At 39.3% G+C, this 19,134-nt stretch overlaps 1 protein-coding gene across 1 annotated transcript in view; it reads right to left on the minus strand.

The window, feature by feature from the left end:
* PGBD2 (piggyBac transposable element derived 2) overlaps positions 1–19,134 on the minus strand; it is a 68,881-nt gene that overhangs the window by 35,028 nt on the left and 14,719 nt on the right. The window contains exon 2 of the mRNA XM_079144158.1: positions 17,500–18,301. The gene's annotated coding sequence lies outside the window, so the exon portion shown is untranslated. The remainder of the gene's footprint in view (positions 1–17,499; positions 18,302–19,134) is intronic.

Consider the following 19,134-nt stretch of genomic DNA (forward strand, 5'->3'; position numbering starts at 1 on the left):
GCAGCCTGAGTATCTTCCTGGCTTCTGTTGGAGAGGCCCAAATTCGGGCATTCTGCTTTACTGAAAATAAATGATCTGGGCTGGGCCTGTAGCTCAGTGGTAGAGATGTGAGACCTTGGGTTTGATGTCCAGTGCTGAAAAAGGAAGAAAGGGAGGAAGGAAATAAGGAAGGAAATGTTCAAAGAGTAACTTAATGATGATCATTGAATTGAGAGCAATTAAATATGTTTTAGGAAGGATTCAACCAGAAATTTCTGTTTTATCTCCATGTAAAGGAAACTCCAACTAATTACATAACTCTAAGTGAAACAAGCCTGACACAGAAAAACAAATACCTTCTGAGCTCACTTATATGTAGAATCTAAAAATGATGGTTACCAGAGGCTGCACAGGAAGAGAAACAGGAAATTAGGAGATTTTAGTCAAAAAGTACAAAGTTTCATTGAAACAAAATAATAGAGATCTATTGAACAGCATATGATAATGCATTATGTATTGAAAATTGCTAAGAGAGTATCTTAGTTTTGTTGGTTTTTGTTTTTGCATGTGTGTGTGTCTGTCCACAGTACTACATGTTGGGTAAGTTATAATATTTTGGCCCATAATTCTGGTCCAAGGTCAAAGGGTCTCATCTGATTATAGCTTTCATGAGGCAGCAACACAATGGTGAGAGTCAGACAGTAGAACTAGCCAAATGGACTTTGGACCCACTCTTGAGGACCAGTCTTGAGGACCCAATCTTGAAATAACACATTAACCTATTAATCCATTAATTAACTAAATTAATAAATCCATTATTTGGGACAGAGTTCTAACCTCTTAAAGGTTCCACCTAGTCCCATCTTTTAATAAGTAATGATGGGATAAATTTCAATATGAGTTTCAGAGGGGACAAACAATATTCAAACCACAGCAGAACTTAAATAAAATGAACTAAAATATTCTTACCACAAAAAAAACACTGATAAATGTGTGATGTGATGGACATGTTAATTTGCTTGATTTAATCATTTCACAATGTACACATAATCAAATGAACTATAAATATATATAATTTTGTTAATCATACATCAATAGAACTTAAAAAATGAGTCAAGTGTTTACAAGTAGATAATAGAATGGTCATTATCAGGGGTGGGAGGAGGATGACATGGGGAGAGGTTGGTCAATGGATTTAAAATTATAGTTATAAAAGATAAAAAGGTTCCAGAGATATGTTATGAAACATAATGACTATGATTAATAATAAGGTATTGCACACTTAAACATTTGTTAAGAGGATCAATCTCATATTAGGCTTTCTTACCATCAAAAGGAAAGGGAACACCAGGAAATTTTTGCAGATGATGGAAATATTTCTCACCTTGATCACGGTGATAATAACACAATTGTACACATATGCCCAAACTCACCAAAGCATATACTTTAATTTTAGGCCATTCTTTTTTATTTAACTTCTACCTGTTTTAGTCAACTTTTTCACTCCTATGACTAAGGGATCTGACCAGAACAATTTTAAGGGAAGAAAAGTTTATTTGGGGGGCTCACGGTTTTCAGAGGTCTCAATCCATAGACAGCAGATTCCATTCCTCGGAGCTCAAGGTGAGGCAGGACATCATGGCAGAAGAGTGTGGGAGAGGGGAAACAGTTCACATGATGTTCAGGAAGCAAGAGAGAGAGATTCCACTCACCAAATACAAATATATCCCTCCAAGTCATGCCCCAATTCCCACCTCCTCTAGCCACACCCTAGCACTTCAATTACCATTCGGTTAATCCCTATCAGGGGATTAATTCACTGATTGGGTTGACTCTCATAGCCCAATCATTTCTCCTCTGAATCTCCTTTCATTGTCTTACACATGAGCTTTTGGGAGACACCTCACATCTAAACCATAACAATACTTCAATGAAGCTAGGGAAAGAATAAAATCAACAAAGGCATACCATATATAGAACCCAGGAAAGACCAGATACAGGCTTCTACTTGTGCTTTCCCAGTGCAGCAGTATAAACAGTGTTTTCCCTGCAACTATGCACGACTGCATACACAGACTATTTTCAACTGAGGAAGCTCACCTGAGCCTGGGATGTGGTCAGATAGCTGACTGACCACTTGTGTGATTGAGCTCCATCCCCAGACTCACCATAGGTCAAGTCAGTACTACACGACCCAAGCTTCCACCATAAATCATGTTGTTAGCATAGACTGCCTGGGATGGCCCAAATCCCCAGGTAAACTTCCTGATGCAGTTTATTCAATGGGTTTGGAGGTTAACTCGGAGGAGGAGGGAAGGCCTTAATTTGAATGTCCAGGGTTTAGATGCCTCAATCTATTGAGTCAATTCCCTACTTTACTTAGGAGTTTTCAATATGTTGGTCATCACCTAAAAATGTATAAATTAGCTATAAAGTCTTTGGTTACAGAAGGCTGGAATTTTCTTTAAAAACATTTTTTAAAGTATCTTAGACCACAATCTATGACTCTCTGTCAAAGTACACATCTCTTACTGAGCAAGAAAAATATCAAATCTCTGAACAAAGCATCCTCAAATTTTACGGAGAAATCCAAAAAGTGTAACCCATATGTCACATTTAAAATCACAAATTTTCTCAGAAATATCCATGGCATAGCCAGTCTACATTGTCTTTAACCCCCAGGTCCTTTTGCTGTCAAGCCCCAGATTTGATACATAGATGACAGGATAGTGTTAGTGTCTCTCAGTTTCATTGAGCTTGGGCATGGTTTTTCTACTCTTTAGAGAATCATTAATATAGTGAACAATGTCCAGTATTTTTTAAAAAAATCAAATGGAAGACAAGGCAAAATCTCAGAGCATCACACCTGGAAGAGAAAAATTCTGTTTGCACAAGTTTTTTTCTTGCTTATGTGAGTGTGAGTGTGTGTGGCTGTATACACACAAGAGTGCATGAATGTGTGATATGGTTGTGTGTATGGTTTGCATCTGGGGTATGTGTGGTATATGCATGAGTGTGTGAGTGTATGCATGGTATGTTTATTGTGGTGTATATAATGTATAGTATTTGGTGTGTGTGTATGTGTGTGTGCATGTGCGTGGCATGTGTATGTGTATATGGTATTTGTGTGGTGTGTACTATATGTGGGTCTGTATGGTGTGTGTATAATGTATGTGGTGTGTATGTGGCATGTGTTGTGTAGGGGTAAGTAGCATGCATAATGTTCAATGTGATTGTGCATAGTGTGCATGTACCTGGGATATGTAAGTGTGCATGTTGTGTTCTTTCAGGGTATGGTGTATGCTGTGGGTCTGTGGTTGTATGGGTAATGAGTTCACCTTTCAGCAGTGAGCGTCCGTATGGTGTATGGGGAATAGCCAGGGGCCAGGAGACTTGAATTCAGACATTATCTCCTAGGAAGTTTGTAACTGTAGATAAGTTTCATAATTTCATTTGCTTTCGATTCCTTTATCTAAAAAATTGTAAAGTTAATAATAATATCTCCTTTATACATCATAACAATTAAATGAAAAAATATTGCGTAGAAAGCATTTACTACAATATCTGGCTGAGTAAGTGTTGTTCATTTTATTTTTATCATTCTTCTGGTCATTATTATAGGTCATGGGCAAAAGTGTTTGAGAAAACTAATTAGAGCACAGAACTGATAAAGCCATGTATAGCCAGTCATGTTCTCTAGGCCCTAATGAGGGATAGGGGTTTCCCATAGCCAGAACCCACCTAGGGGAAGTCCTTATGGTGTACAAGTCCCCCTTCAGGCATGTCAATAAGCAAACTTACTTCCCAAAACAGAGCCCAGCCCCTTTCCCAGGCTGGAACATTCTGCTGGTTGTGGCATGTTTTGTTTCCACCATCTCCTAACTCAAACTCTTTCCTTTCTAATCAAGATGAACATCATCACTAATAAGATGGATTGACAACATGCACCTCCATGATAATGATGCTCTGGGAAGGGCACAACATCACTCCACAGGCATTCTTGCCAAAAATGCATGTTCTCTATCTAATAATGAGCAAGCAGCCAACAAACCCAAACTGAAAGTCATTCAACAAGAGAAGTGAGCATCATTCCTAACAAGCGTCCAGTTATAAAAGAAAAAGTCTAAGGAAACATTGGAGAGGCAAAGAGACTAAGAAGATATGGCAATAAGATACACTGTGGGATCTTGGATTGGACATTAGTGAGGAAGCTCGTGAAACTTGAGTAAGGCCTGTAGTTTGTTATTTGCATTGTATCAATGTTAATTTGCTGGTTTTGAAATCTATCCTAGGGTTATATAAATCATTAGCCTTAATAGAAGCTGGGAAATAACTGATAGGTTATTTATTATTCTTGTAGCTTTTATGTAAGTCTAAAATAGTTTCAGAATAAATAGTACACTTATGTATGTATCCATCCATCCATATATCTATACATGCAAATGCATACAAATATGACATATACAAGATATATCAGATCACACTATAATTCGTAAAAGTCAAATAATTAAAAATAAAAAAGAATATAAAGTTACATCATATTTGGCTGCCAAACTACCCTCATACCACAGAGTTGAAGCCAAGAGTCCAGAATGGGTTTTGGGGGAGCTGGGTAATTTTTAACTCCATAATTACACTTCCCCCAAGGTGCAAACCAGATCCTCCAACCCCCATCACCCATCCCAATGCCCAGGAAGATAATTTTCTCACTTTAGCAGTGCTTTTTGTTTGATATCTGAGTCTGTATAATTTGAATTCAAAGAAGTCAAACTTTCAGATGGAGCAGAAATGATCCCTGAAGAATCCCTGAAAGTAATAAATCCCTTGGCACTAAATCAGCAATCACCCTCACTTCTCAGCTCAAGAGAGTAATTAGTTCCAGAGAAGAGAACTCATTTAGATGATCACATTAGCATTGACCAAGATAATTAATGGATGTACTTGAGATTTCCTAATTAGTCCACTCTTTGAAAAGTATGAACCTTTCATTATAAGTTCCCTGTTGACTGCTTTCATTATCATAAAAAGTAAACATCAGGAGGTTTTTTTTTGTTTTTTTTTTTTCTTTTCCTCTTTTCTTTTGTTAAGTTTACTGTAAAACTCTCCAGGGAGTATCCCAAGAGGCATGGGTAATAAAGGCTTGTTATGGCAATCCTATGACCCCTGCTAATACTCCTCACCCCCAGAAGGTCAGGCTGGGGCCACACACCCAGAACATCCTTTCACAAAGGGCTGCCTCCCCAAGCAGAAGCGGCAAGTGGCAAGACCAGGATGGGCTTTGGGGGAGCTGGGCATTTTTAACTTCCCCCAACGTACAAACCAGATCCTCAAACCCCCATCACCCATCCCAATGTCCAGGAAGATAATTTCTCCCACTCTATTGGTGCTTTTGCTTAATAACTGAGTCTGTGTAATTTGAATTCAAAGAAATCAAACTTTCAGATGAAGCAGAAATGATTCCTGAATAATCCCTTAAAGTAAAAATCCCTTGGTACTTAATCAACAAACACCCTCACTTCTCAGTGCAAGAGAGTAATTAAATCCCAGAGATAAGAAGTCATTTAGGTGACCACATTAGGGTTGATCAAGATAATAGCATTTTATTAATGGATGTACTCTCAGGTATCAGTCTTCATGATATGGATAATTATAATGCCTATGTGTGTATTATTGACAACTCTAACATCTGTCTTTATGCTAAAAAAATGTAAGTCTTCCTGAAGAATTTGGCATGTGGTAGCCACCAAGAACTGTCTTCATCACGTTTCCAGTCTGCCCATGTAGCAAATTGGCATGTATTAAAATACATGACCATTATTAAATAATTTCAGGCAAGGCAGAAAGCAGTTCAGGAGGTAGTACATCACCTGCCTCTCCCCAGGCAACCCACCCTCCAGGTAACCAGCATCAACATTCCTGCTAATACCTAACCAGAATTTTCCTGTATACTAACACACACCATACACTCTTATTTAAAACAAAAAATTTGTTTATTTACCACATCATTACTTGTGTTTAAATTTTACTATTGGTTTTTTTATAGTATATCATTGACTTCTATGTCAATAAATCTAGTTCTACATCATCAAATAATGGCTGAAAAGTATTCCATTATTTCAATTTACAATTATTTATTTAACAAATACCCTGGTGGAGGAAACATTTATAGTTTTTCCAGGTTTCTCTTATAAATATGCTTTTGTGAACCTCCTTTACATATACATCTCTGCAACACTTGGATAATTATTTTTCCAGGGTAAATTCTTGGAAGTACAATTTCTGAATAAGAGGGAATATGGTTTCTTTTAAATTTTACATATATTACCAAACTGCCCTCCAGAAAATTTTTGCCACCTTATTTTTCTTAACTTTGCAAATTTTTTATTGAATTTAAAGTAGTATGCCATTTCAGTTTGAATTTCCTATGCTTATTGCCCATTTTATTTCTTCTTTTATGAATCAGAAGTTCATTTATAAGACTAATTTGTAAGAGAATATATACTAAGAACATTACCTGTTTATGCTTTGCTTTTGCTTATTCTGTTTTTACACAGATTTCCAATTTTTGTTTATCATCTGTTAATGTTTTTCCTTTTAATTTATTGCATGTTTGGCTTTTAATGTTATATTTAGAAAAGCATTCTATACCTTAAGATAATGAAACAATTTACTTGTGTTGACAGCTAGTCCTTTCACAGTCCCCCCCCCCCCCTTTTTTTTTCTTTTTAAGTCTAGAGAATTCTCAGAACTTGGTGTTACCAGTATAGTTTTTACTTTTACTCAAGCCTCCTCACAGAAAAAAGATACACTTGCCCCTCATTCCCAAAGGTATCTAAAATAGCACAAGGGGTTTCACATTTTGTTAACAATTTGCTCAATGAATCCTTAACTATAATGAAGGAGGGGGGAGGGAGTAGGTCTAGAAAAGATGGCACAAACTCCTTCAAGTCTGTTTCCAGCACACCAAGCCCAAAGATGAGATTTTTTTGTGTCCCCTATGTTATCAATCCTCCAAGATATTCCAGAGAAGGGAATCTGAGGCAAAATGAAAAGACTGGATGCCAAGATGGGTAGATTAGAAGTTATCTTTCTAATAACACTGAAGAGTGTGAGTCACTGTATTAATTTTGATTCCTCTCCTCCCAGCACCTGTCTAGGCAGGGAAGCTTATATTGATGTTATCTCCAAAAAAAGGAGCCCATGCAGAGGACTCTGCGACCTAGTTTCCCTCCATAGCCACCTCTGAGAACCCAAGGCAAGAAGGTCTCTGGGGCCAGCTTGTCCTACCACCCACCCATCTGGTTGCATTGTCTCTCTACAGCCTGTTCACCTGTCTCCCAGGTGAACCCTAGCACTCCCTACCTGCAGCTGTCTGAGGGTGCTGTACCCCCTTGTTGGCAGAGGGCCTTTGGAGGGAAATAGCAATCTGCCTCCTGTCTCCTGGGAACAGAGTTCTGGGTGGTACAACCTCATTGCTAAAGAGGCTCCAGGAGTGATAGCACAAATACCCAAGTACAGGAAGGTGGAAAAACCCAGGTTACACCTGGAGAAAAAACTGTGCAAGGGTCACAGCTGCAGCAGCAGGCAGGCAGGGAGATGGGGCCATGAGAGCCACAGGCTCCAGTAATAAGGAAAGTCTGTCAGACCACACCCAAGGTTAGTGACACAAGAATGGGGACAGACAGGAGAGGTCTGCCAAGGCGGTACCCCTCTCCTGTACCATCTCATCTCCGTCTTGAGAAGCTACTCTCTCTTGCACCTGAGGACAGTGATTATCTCTTGTGTCCCTCCTCCCTTCCCCTCTCTTGTTCACCCTTATTTCTGAGATTTGCACAATAACTTTTCTGACTTACTAATCCAAAATAGAATTTGAATGTTCATCAATGAATGACTGGGGAAACAAAATGTGGCATATACACATACTGGGCTATGTTTCAGCCTCAGAAAGGAAGAATATCCTATATTTTTTCACACTAAACCTATTTTTAAGGTAGAGACATGTTCCTGCAAGTTATCTCATTTCTCCCTTATCTTCGGAATTCTGTCCCAGCTCCACAGGAGGAACACATGTGTTGAGGAGTCAGAGATCATTCAAAGGACACTCACTAACATTTCTCTATCCTGACCGCTGCCACACAAAGGAAGTAGTGATGGGCTGGGGTCATAGCTCAGTGGTAGAGCACTTGCACCCAATGCCATCATCAAGATATTGAAGCTACAAATCAGGAAACACGTTAACTTGCTGCTGCCCCTACTCCACCATCTAAAAATGCCTCAAGCCTGATATTTAGAATTCTCAACTGACTGCCCTCTAGATTCACAAACTGTATTTTTCTTTTTATTATCATAAAAATTTCCCCTCACTGAGTGCATGACTCCTCATAGCATCCAGCAAATATCCTCCAACAAAGGGACTCACATTATTGAAAGAAAAAAAAAAAAAAGAGGAGACAAAAAGAGAAGTTCCCAAGTCTTGAACAGGACAGGGAACTGAAGACTCTCCTTGGTTCACACTTCGAATCAGACTTCTCTGAGTCCTCTTTTGATAGGTCTGTGAACTTTAGCTGTCCTTGGCTCACTTAGTCCAATTCAGTAAAAATCCAGCTAAGTCATTGTACCAAAAGGCCCCCCCACACTTGCTATCTGATCAAATTCCTTTTTTTATTCATTCTTTTCAGTTACACATGAAAATAGAGTGTATTTTGACATATTTATACAAACATGGAGAACATCTTATTCTCATTAGGATCCCAGTCCTGTGATTATATATGATGTGGAGATTCACAGTGGTGTATTTATACATGTTCATAGGAAAGTTGTCAGATTCATTCCACTGTTTCCTATTCCTGTCTGCCTACCTTCTCTTCAACCCCTTTGTCTAATCTACTGAACTTCTATCCTTCCCTTCCCTACCCCCTTGTTGTGTGTTAGCATCCCACCTTTGGTTTTGGGGACTGTCTTATTTCAGTTAACATGATAATCTCCAGATCCATCCATTTTCCAGCAAATGTCGTCATTTCATTCTTCTTTTTTTTTTTTAATGGTTGAGTAGTATTCCATTTTGTCTATATACCACATTTTCTTTATCCATATATCTGTTTAAAGGCACCGAGATTGGTTCTATAGCTTTGCTATTGAATTGAGCTGCTAAAAACATTGACGTGGCTGCATCACTTTAGTATGCTGTTTTCAAGTCCTTTGGATATATACCAAGGAGTGGGATAGCTGAGTCAAAGTGGTACTTCCATTCCAAGTTTTCTGAGGAATCTGCATACTGCTTCCAGAGTGGTTGCACCAATTTGCAGTCCCACCAGCAATGTGTGGGTATACTTTTTTCCCCACATGGTCACCGTTTATTGTTACTTGTATTCTTTATTGTCCACTCTGACTGGAGTGAGATGATATCTCAGTATAGTTTTAATTTGCATTTATCTGATTGTAAAAGATGTTGAACATTTTTTCATATATTTGTTAGCCATTCGTACTCCTTCTTCTGTGAAGTGTCTTTTCAGTTTGCTCAATAATTTATGGTTATTTGATGTCTTTGGTGTTAAGTTTTGAGTTTTTTCATATCCCTGAGATTTTAATGCTGTATCTGAAGTACAGCTGGCAAAGATTTTCTCCCATTCTGTAGGCTCTCTCTTCACACTCATGATGGTTTCCTTTGCTGTGTAGAAGCTTTTTAGTTTGATACCATTCCATTTATTGATTGTTGATTTTACTTCTTGCGCTCTCAGAGACTTGTTGAGGAAATTGGTTCCTAAGCTGACATGATTGGGTGCTGGGCCTACACTTTCTTCTAGTAGATGCAGGGTTTATGGTCTAATGGCTAGGTCTTTGATCCACTTTATGTTCAGTTTTTTTGGAGGGTGAGAGATAGGGGTTAAATATCATTCTGCAACAAAGGAATTTCCAGTTTTCTCAGCACCATTTGTTAAAGTTGCTATCTTTTCTCCAAATGTATGTTTATGGTGTTTTGTCTAGTATGGGGTAACTGTATTTATGTGGGTTTGTCTCTGTGTCTTCTATTTTGTATCATTGGTCTACATGTCTATTTTGGTGCCAATACCATGCTGTTTTTGTTACTATTGCTCTGTAGTATAATTTAAGGTCTGGTATTGGGATGCCTCCTGCTTCACTCTTCTTGCTAAGGATTGTCTTGGCTATTCTGGGTCTCTTATTTTTCCAAGTGAATTTCATAACTGCTTTCTGTGAAGAATGTCATTGGGATTTTAATAGGTATTGCATTGAATCTGTATAACACTTTTGGTACTACATTTTGATAATATAAATCTGCCTATCCGAGAGCATGGGAGATTTTTCCATCTTCTAAGGTCTTCTTTAATTTCTTTCTTTAGTGTTCTATAGTTTTCACTGTATAGGTCTTTCACCTCTTTCGTTAGATTGATTCCCGAATATTTTAATTTTGTTGAGGCTATTCTGAACGGGGTAATTTTCCTAATTTCTCTTGCAGTGGATTCATTGCTTATGTGTCGGGGTCTTAAGCCCCCTTTCCCTTCTCTACCAGCGACAAGGGAAGGGGACACTCCCCAACAAGGTCAGACCGGGATAGGTAGGGCCAACTGACCGCCTGCTCCCAGCCCTCTGTGCGGAGGACAATCCGACGCGTCAGGGAGACCCGTCACAGCAGGAACTCGTTTATTGAGGAAATCACACAGCTTTTATGTAGGGTGGGGGCTAGGCGGGAACCAATCAGCTTAAAGGTCAGCAAGGCATGGGGTGTTCATGCAGGCAAGAGTCTCATAAGACTATATGGCAAGCACGAGCTAATCACGTTCCCGGAACTATTGTTAACCAATCCCTGACGGTGGTCCGATTCATCGTCATTAACTATTGAAAACTGCCTTTGAGGCCTTGATCTTGCTCACTCACCAGGGAGTAAGGAATCAGCCTGAGTTAGTTAACGTGTCATTAGTCCCAACACTTATGCATAGAAATGCATTTGATTTATGGGTATTGATTTTATATCCTGCTACTTTGCTAAATTCATTTGTAAGTTCTAGAAGTTTTCTGGTGGAATTTTTTGGATCTTCTAAATACAGAATCATGTTGTCGGCAAGAGTGATAACTTGAGTTCTTCTTTTTCCTATTTGTAACCCTTCAATTTCTTTCATCTGCCTGATTGCTCTCGCTAGGGTTTTGAGGACCATGTTGAATAGAAGTGGTGAAAGCAGGCATCCCTGTCTTGCTGCAGTTTTTAAGGGGAGTGCTTTCATTTTTTCTTCATTTAGAATGATGTTAGCAACGGGCTTAGCATAGATAGCTTTTACAATGTTGAGGTGTGTTCCTACTATCCCTAGTTTTTCTAGTGTTTTGAACACAAAGAGATGCTGTATTTTGTCAAATGCTTTCTCTGAATCTATTGAAATAAACATATGATTCTTGTCTTTAAATCTATTTATGTGATGTATTAAATTTATTGATTTCCATATGCTGAACCAGCCTTGCATCCCTGGGATGAACCCCACTTGATCGTGGTGTACTATCTTTTTAATATGTTTTTGTATGCAATTTGCAGGATTTTATTAAGCATTTTTGCATCTATGTTCATTAAAGATATTGGTCTCTAGTTTTCTTTCCTTGATGTGTCTTCGCCTGGTTTTGGAATCAGGGTGATACCAGCTTCATAGAATGAGTTTGGAAGGGTTCCCTCCTCTTCTGTTTCATGGAATAGTTTGAGGAGAATTGGTGTTAGTTCTTCTTTGAAGGTCTGGTAGAACTTGACTGAGAATCCATCCAGTCCTGGGCTATACTTTGTTGATAAGCTTTTGATGGTGTCTTCAGTTTCATTGCTTGAAGTTGATCTGTGTAAGTTTTCTATATCTTCTGGTTCAGTTTGGGTAGGCCATATGTCTCTAGAAATTTGTTGATGTCTTCAATACTTTCTATTTTATTGGAGTATAAGTTTTCAAAATAATTTCTGATTATCCTCTGTACTTCAACAGTGTCCACAAAGGTATCTCCTTTTTCATCATGAATTTTAGAAATTTGAGGTTTTTCCCCCTTTCTCTTGGTTTACATGGCTAAGGATTTATCGATTTTATTGATTTGTTCAAAGAACCAACTTTTTGTTTTGTCAATATTTTGAATTGTTTCTTTTGTTTCAATTTCATTGATTTCAGCTCTGATTTTAATTATTTCCTGTCTTCTGCTTTTAGTCTTGATTTGTTCCTCTTTTTCCAGGGCCTTGAGATGTAATCTAAGATTATTTATTTGGTGACTTTCTATTCTTTTAATGAATGAGTTCAGTGCTATGAACTCTCCTCCCTTCAAAGTATCCTGGAGATTTTGATATGTTGTTTTAATATCTCATTTACCTCTAAGTACTTTTTATTTCATCCCTGATTACTTCTGTTAGCCATTGATCCTTTGGTAGCATATTATTTAGTCTCCAGGTGTTAGAGTAGCTTCTATTTTTATTATATCATCGATTTCTAATTTCATTTCATTTATGACCTGATAGAATGCAATGTATTATCTCTATTTTTGTGTATTTGCTAAGTGTTACTAACATTTGTTCTATTTTAGAAAATGATCTATGTGCTGCTGAGAAGAGAGTATTTTCAGTCATCGATGAATAAAATAACCTATATGTCTGTTAGATCGAAATTATTAATTGTATTTTTTAGTTCTATAGCTTCTTTGTGTAGTTTTTGTTTGAACAATCTATCCAGTGATGAGAGAGGCACGTTAAATTCACCCAGTATTATTGTGTTGTGGCCTATTTGATTCTTGAAATTGAGAAGGGTTTGTTTGATATACATAGATGCTTCGTTGTTTGACAAATAAATATAATTGTTATATCTTGCCGATATATAATTCCCTTAAGCAGTATGAAATGACCTTCTTTGTCCCTTTTGATTAATTTTGTCTTGAAATCTACTTTAGCTAATATGAGGTAGAAACCCCTGCTTATTTATGAGACTCATGTGAATATGTTTTTCCCCATCCTTTTACCTTCAGACTGTGGGTGTCTTTGCCTATGAGGTATGTCTCTTGTTGATAGTGGATTGATGAGTCTTGTTTTTTAATCCAATCTGCCAGTCTATGTTTTTTGATTAATTAGTTTAGGCCATTTATATTCAATGTTATTATTGAACTTAAACAACTTAACATCAAACAATCAAAAACCCAATCAATAAATGAGCAAAGGAACTGAACAGACTCTTCACAGAAGAAATACAAATGGTCAGAAAGTATATGAAAAAATGTTCAACATCGCTAGCAATTAAAGAAATGCTAATTAAAACTACACTGAGATTTTATCATACTCCAGTCAGAATGGCAACAATCAAGAATACAAGTAATAATAAATGTTCAAATTCTTTTTTCCAAATTCTCAGTATTTTCTCACCCTGGCCTGCTTTCAGCAAAACCCTTTTTAACTCAGTCTAGTAAAAATTGTATTGGGGATTAAGCCCAATCTTTCTCTCCTACCACGAAACACCATTCTGGGACACCAAAAAGGCACAATGGGCAAAGGATGGTCTCTTAAATAAAAGATGTTAGAAAACTCTATATCCTTATACAAAATAATAAATTTGAATCCTTGTCTTATACCATATACAAAAATCAACTCAATCTATAAGAGACCTAAATGTAAGACATGAAACCATAAAACTGCTCTAAAAAACATACAGGAAAAGTTCCTTGACATTAGCTTTTACAATGACTTCACAATAAAATCTCAGACACAAAAGCAGAAACAAACAAATGAGACTACATCATCTACATAGCAGAGGAAATAACAAAATGAAAAGGCTATCGATGAACCAGGAAAAAATAATTGCAAACTACACATCTGCTAATATCATTGATATCCAGAGTTTATAAAGAATAACTACATAGTGAATAAAACTATATAAATTATAACTAAATACCAAGAACAAAACATTTAAAATTGACAAAAAGGGGGTCTGAAAAGACACTTACTCAAAGAAAACATAACAATAGCCAATAAGTACTTTAAGAGGTGCTGGACATCGCTAATCATCAGGAAAATACAAATTAAACCACTATGAGATATCATCTCACACCATAAGGATGACTATAACAAAAAAGACAACAGATGATGGTTGGGATGGAAATAACCTAAATATTTGTCAGTGGGCGAATAGATAAAGAAAATGGGACACATAATATATGTATATATGTAGTGGAAGTTATTTGGCTTTTAAAAAGAAGGAGGATATTGCCTTTTGCCACAACATGAATCAGGGATGAGCCTGGAGGACAGTATGCTAAGTGAAATTAGTCAGATAGAAATGACAACACTGCATGATCTCACTTAAATATGGAATACGTTTAAAAAATTTTTAAAGCTCAAATACGTGGAGATAGAAAATGAAACAGTGGATACATGGGTGGGGACAGGGAAAGGAAGAGAGGAAATGAGGCTATGTAGGTCAAAGCATACAAAATATCAGATAGATAGGATGAACAAGTCTAAAGATGTAATGTATTACAGGAAGACTAAAGTTAAAAAAATCATATTAGGGATTTTTGTAAAATAAATAGATTTTAACTGCTCTTTTCCCCAAAAAAGCCTAGGTGAGAAGATAAATATGGTAGTCTGCTTCACTGCAGTAACCATTTTATTATCTATATGTATCCCATAAATATATTGTAAAACTCAAATATACACAAAGTTTATTTTTTATTTTTTTAAATCCAATGTGGTAGTTGACCTGAATTAAGCCTGCCTTACTGTCTTTAACAAGTGTCATTAATATATTTTTTTTCTCTAAAAGAGCTATCCTCAGAATGAAGAAGTAAACACAAGCCAGGCATGGTGCCTGTGATCCAGTATCTTCAGAGGCTGAGACAGAAGAATCACAAGATTGAGGTCAGCAACTTAGCAAAACACTAAGCAACTTAGTGGGACACTTTCTCAAAATAAAAAAAAATTTAAAGGCCAGGGATGTAGCTCAGTGGTAAAATACCCCTGGGTTCAATTCCCAGTACCAAAAAAAAAAAAAAAAAAAAAAAAAAATATATATATATATATATATATATATATGTGTGTGTGTGTGTGTGTGTGTGTGTGTGTGTGTGTATATGTGTATGTGTTTATGTATATTTATGTATATATAGATATATGTGTGTATATGTATATATATATATATATATATATATATAAACAAAATAAATAAAAAGATTGAAGAAGGTGTCCCAGTCACAACTGCCAACACCCCACCCATCACTGGAGAATAATACTGTGTCCCAGATGGGATGAAAGGGCAGAAGAGACAGACTTCCAAAAGAAAGAGAGTAGCCAGAAGATACATGGGCCAGGGTGGAACAGACTGTGGCTACAGGCCCCACTCCCACTAGCAGACCCTCTAGTGTGCTCCCTCCTCCTCCCAGAGGACACCTAAAGACTTCTGCTCACGTTAAAACTTTCTCTCCATGTGTACCTCTAGAAAGAGGAAGACTCTAGAAAGAAGGTTTAAAGGTGGAGAGATGAGCCAGGCATGAAACCATACCAGGTCATTCAGGTTCACTCCCAGTAGGAAGCTGGGAGACAAAGCCCAGTAGCTGGATCACAGACATGGTGGGAGGGAGAAACTAAGGGTTGGCACCTACTACTCAGGCTCAAGTGACCTGATCCTGCCGAGCCACTGATTGGTACACCTCTTTGAACCATGTCACCTATTGCATCAGGATAAGAACATCTCCCTGGATGTCATGCAGAAAGCCATCAGCATTTGGTTTGGATTAACAGCCCAATCTCAATCCCACCCACTTCCTTTCTCTTCCCCAAACTTCTCTGGCAGTGCCTATCAGCAGAGATCTGGAAATCAGGGGAGAGACCAGAAGATCCGGATCATGCATGAAGATCTGGATCATAGGTTTATTACAGAGGAACACAACAGGAAAATCCTTGTCCAGGACTCTGACCTCCACCTACCGCCCCCCTAGACAGGGCTCTAGCCCTGACTTAGTGGACATGGGTGCTACAGGTCCTAGGCAAGCTCCCATGTATGTGGTCCCAACATTTTGTCACAGCACAGAGTTTTAGGATAAACATGCAGACACTCTTTCCTTTCCTCTAGTGACTTTTCCTCTAATTGACTTGCTTCCCCAGAAGGAAGTATGTGTGCCTGAGGTCTAGTCTTTCTCCACCTGGACCAAGACCCCCTCTGGCCACATCATCCCTGGTGAGGAACCAGACAGGGTGCAGTGAGAAGAGATGGTATGAGAATTGGGGTGGAGTAAGTGACCACTGCTGTGTCCCAAGAAGGGTCCCTTCTCTCTGCCTCTTGTCATTTCATCTTCTCATAAAGGTAAGGTAGTCCTAGAGTAGCCTCAAGGAGAAGGAGGGTGTATGTGTGTGTGTTGGGGTGTGGTCTAGGATAGGTGAGTCGGAAGCTATACAAAGCAAGGGTGTAAGCTGTGTCTGCCCTACCACATTTTACAAGCAGCTCTCTGTTCTCCTGGGTCCCTATTCTCTCCTCCTTCTTCCTGCTTTTCATGCCCCACCCTCACTCCCACCTTCATGAAGTTTTTGAGGTCCCATACTGTTCTTGTAGTAGAAAGTGGGAAGATCCTCAACTGGAAGGGCAAGGGCAGTGGCCGTGTGGTTGGGGTCCCATGACCCTTGCAGCCCACCTGTTGGTCTCACTTCATTCTATCTGACAGCTCTGTCAAGGGCAGAGTAAGATAGCAGTGCTAAAAGGAAGGAACCAGGGCAAGACTTGGTGACAATCTCTTTTTGTGTGTATAATGCAGGGGAACACGAGAAGACAGGGTGATTCTCACACACCCCAAGGAGTGAATGTGGAGGAGACAGACAAGGTACAAAAAGAGGAAGGCAAGCTGGAGGTTTCAAAGGGCCACCAGGCAGGACACTTCTTAAGGCCTCGCCCTTTACTGACTCAGTATTCTGCTCCTTCCTTTTCCTGCATTATTCCTCTCCTACTTCCATCCTCTTCCCACCTCCACCAGCTCTGCCCACAGTAAAGAGATTCACCCCTGGGGATGACTTTGGGGAGAACAATAATCAATGCAAGAGGGTTCCCTTCTCCAAGCTCTGTTCCCTCACATCAGAGGACAAGGAGGTCAGGCTGCCCTAAGACAAGCCTCCCTGGGCAGGCACCCAAAACAGGCTCCTCCAGGACAATCTGTCCTAGACAGATTCCCTAGGACAGGCCCCCCCACAGAACAGGCTTTCCCAGGAAAAGGCCACCAGAACAAGATTTTCTAAAATAGAAACCCTAGGGTAGGTTCCTCCCATACAGACTCCAAACCATATGCCAGTGGTCTTGCACTCCTTTAGGCAACTTTTCTACATCCAGCCTTTCTGCTGGCTCTGAGTGGATTGAAAGACCAGAGGCTTGACTGGACCAGGCCCCCAGCAGACCACACCACCACTTTGGCATCGTGACTGAGAGAGCCGGTAGCACTAGCATACATAGATAGTGCCCCTCAATCAAAACACATGTCCTCAGGACACATTTGTAGCAGCCCATTCCCCACCTTCCTAAGTGGGGTGCTTACCTTGCAGACCAGGAGTTCCTGGGGCAGATCCATCCTGGAAGCCTACCTGTCCACCCTTGAAATTTGATGTGCTCACTGAGCCCTAATGTGTGCTTGTATGTCATGTGGGTGAGCACACCTGTGTTGCTACTTCAGCACCAGAAGTGGCAACAGATGTCTGACTTATTTGTTCTAGTTTTGTGGCCCTGCCAGAGTTCCCAGCAGAGTGCACAGTTGGCATGTCCTCAGAAACCAGGAAGAATTGACTCACTCTCATTTCTGACACACACATGTGATGTGATTTGGACCATCATAGCAAGTTCCCCATTCCTGTGAGTTTTGTTTTCCTCATGAAGAAACAGCAGTAATAAAAGGACCTGCCTCCAGGTATGTGGGAGGTGGGGTGAGTAAAATAATCAGAGCTGGAATAGCAAGAGTGAGGTCAAACTCCCATCCCAGGCCCTGGAAACAGGAAGCATCCCCAGGAGAGAATGGGGTTTCCCCAAAAATTCAATATTTGATTTTTTTAAAACATAAACTAAAAAAGAACTTTGTAGACTTATCTATTGGAGTTTAGCTGTGTTTTACTTAAAATTCCATATATCAGTGCTTAGGGTTTCTCAGGCCTTAATCAGTTCTTAGAAGCAAAGCAGGCAATGCATAGCACAAGAAGGCTCTAGACAGATGCCAGCCCAGATCCCCAGCAGCCTCACACTTGGCCTTGGGCTCCCCCTCTTTCTCTGGGCACCCCCTGCCCATTCACTTTCTTCAGAATGCTTTCCATCTCCTCCACTCTTGGTCTCTTCCTTCATTTTTCTTAAACCTAGAAAAAAAGCAATTTTAACATTAACATGAGAAGGCATTTTTATGGTTTTGAATTTTTACAGAGGAATGATTTACATTGAGTACAGTACAGACATCTTATTTGGTGAAACACTTGAATGACCACCACTCAGATGAAAATGTAATAGATCTCCATCACTCCCAGAAAGTTCTGCTATGTTCCATTCCAGGAAATACTTCCAAGAGATAAGCCCTATTATCACTTTTATCCCCACCGGTTTGTTCTGCCTGTACTTAAACAACATGTAAGGAGAAGAGCAAGTAGGTGTCATTTGTCTGGTGTCTATGTTCAACATTATGCCCAGGGATCTGTGGAGATAAACAGTATTTTCAGCTTAAGATGTGACAGGGCTGACCTACCTACTGACTGGTACTATGCCTCTCTCCCAAAATACCCAGCACTTTAAGGATCTGTCCAGTCTGGTTACTGTGCATGAAAGAAGTAGTGGAGTTGGAGCACTTCTAGAAGGTTTAGAAGGCCTAAACCTGGAGGCCAGCATTCCTGCTGAATGTTGCTGAGTACTGCCAAACTAAAGGAACTCCTTCACAGACCCGGGATTCAGACAGCAGAGAGCAAGACTACGTGACAGCAGCAGGTGCTTATGCCTTAAAACATTTACTCCCCCTCACCTACCTCTACTTTCTACCACCCCTTCTCTCCAGCCCAGACTGCTCCAGCCTCTGCACTCCCTCAACACACCCTGGCAGCCCCAAACCCTCACCGCCCCGCAAAGGGCCTGGCAGAGGAGGAGGGTGACAATTCCCAGAAAGGCTAAGAGGAAAAAAGACCAGAGTCCTGGAAGCTAGAGGTTG

The sequence above is a fragment of the Sciurus vulgaris genome, assembly GCF_902686455.1.
Source record: "Sciurus vulgaris genome assembly, chromosome: 6".
Taxonomy (NCBI): domain Eukaryota; kingdom Metazoa; phylum Chordata; class Mammalia; order Rodentia; family Sciuridae; genus Sciurus; species Sciurus vulgaris.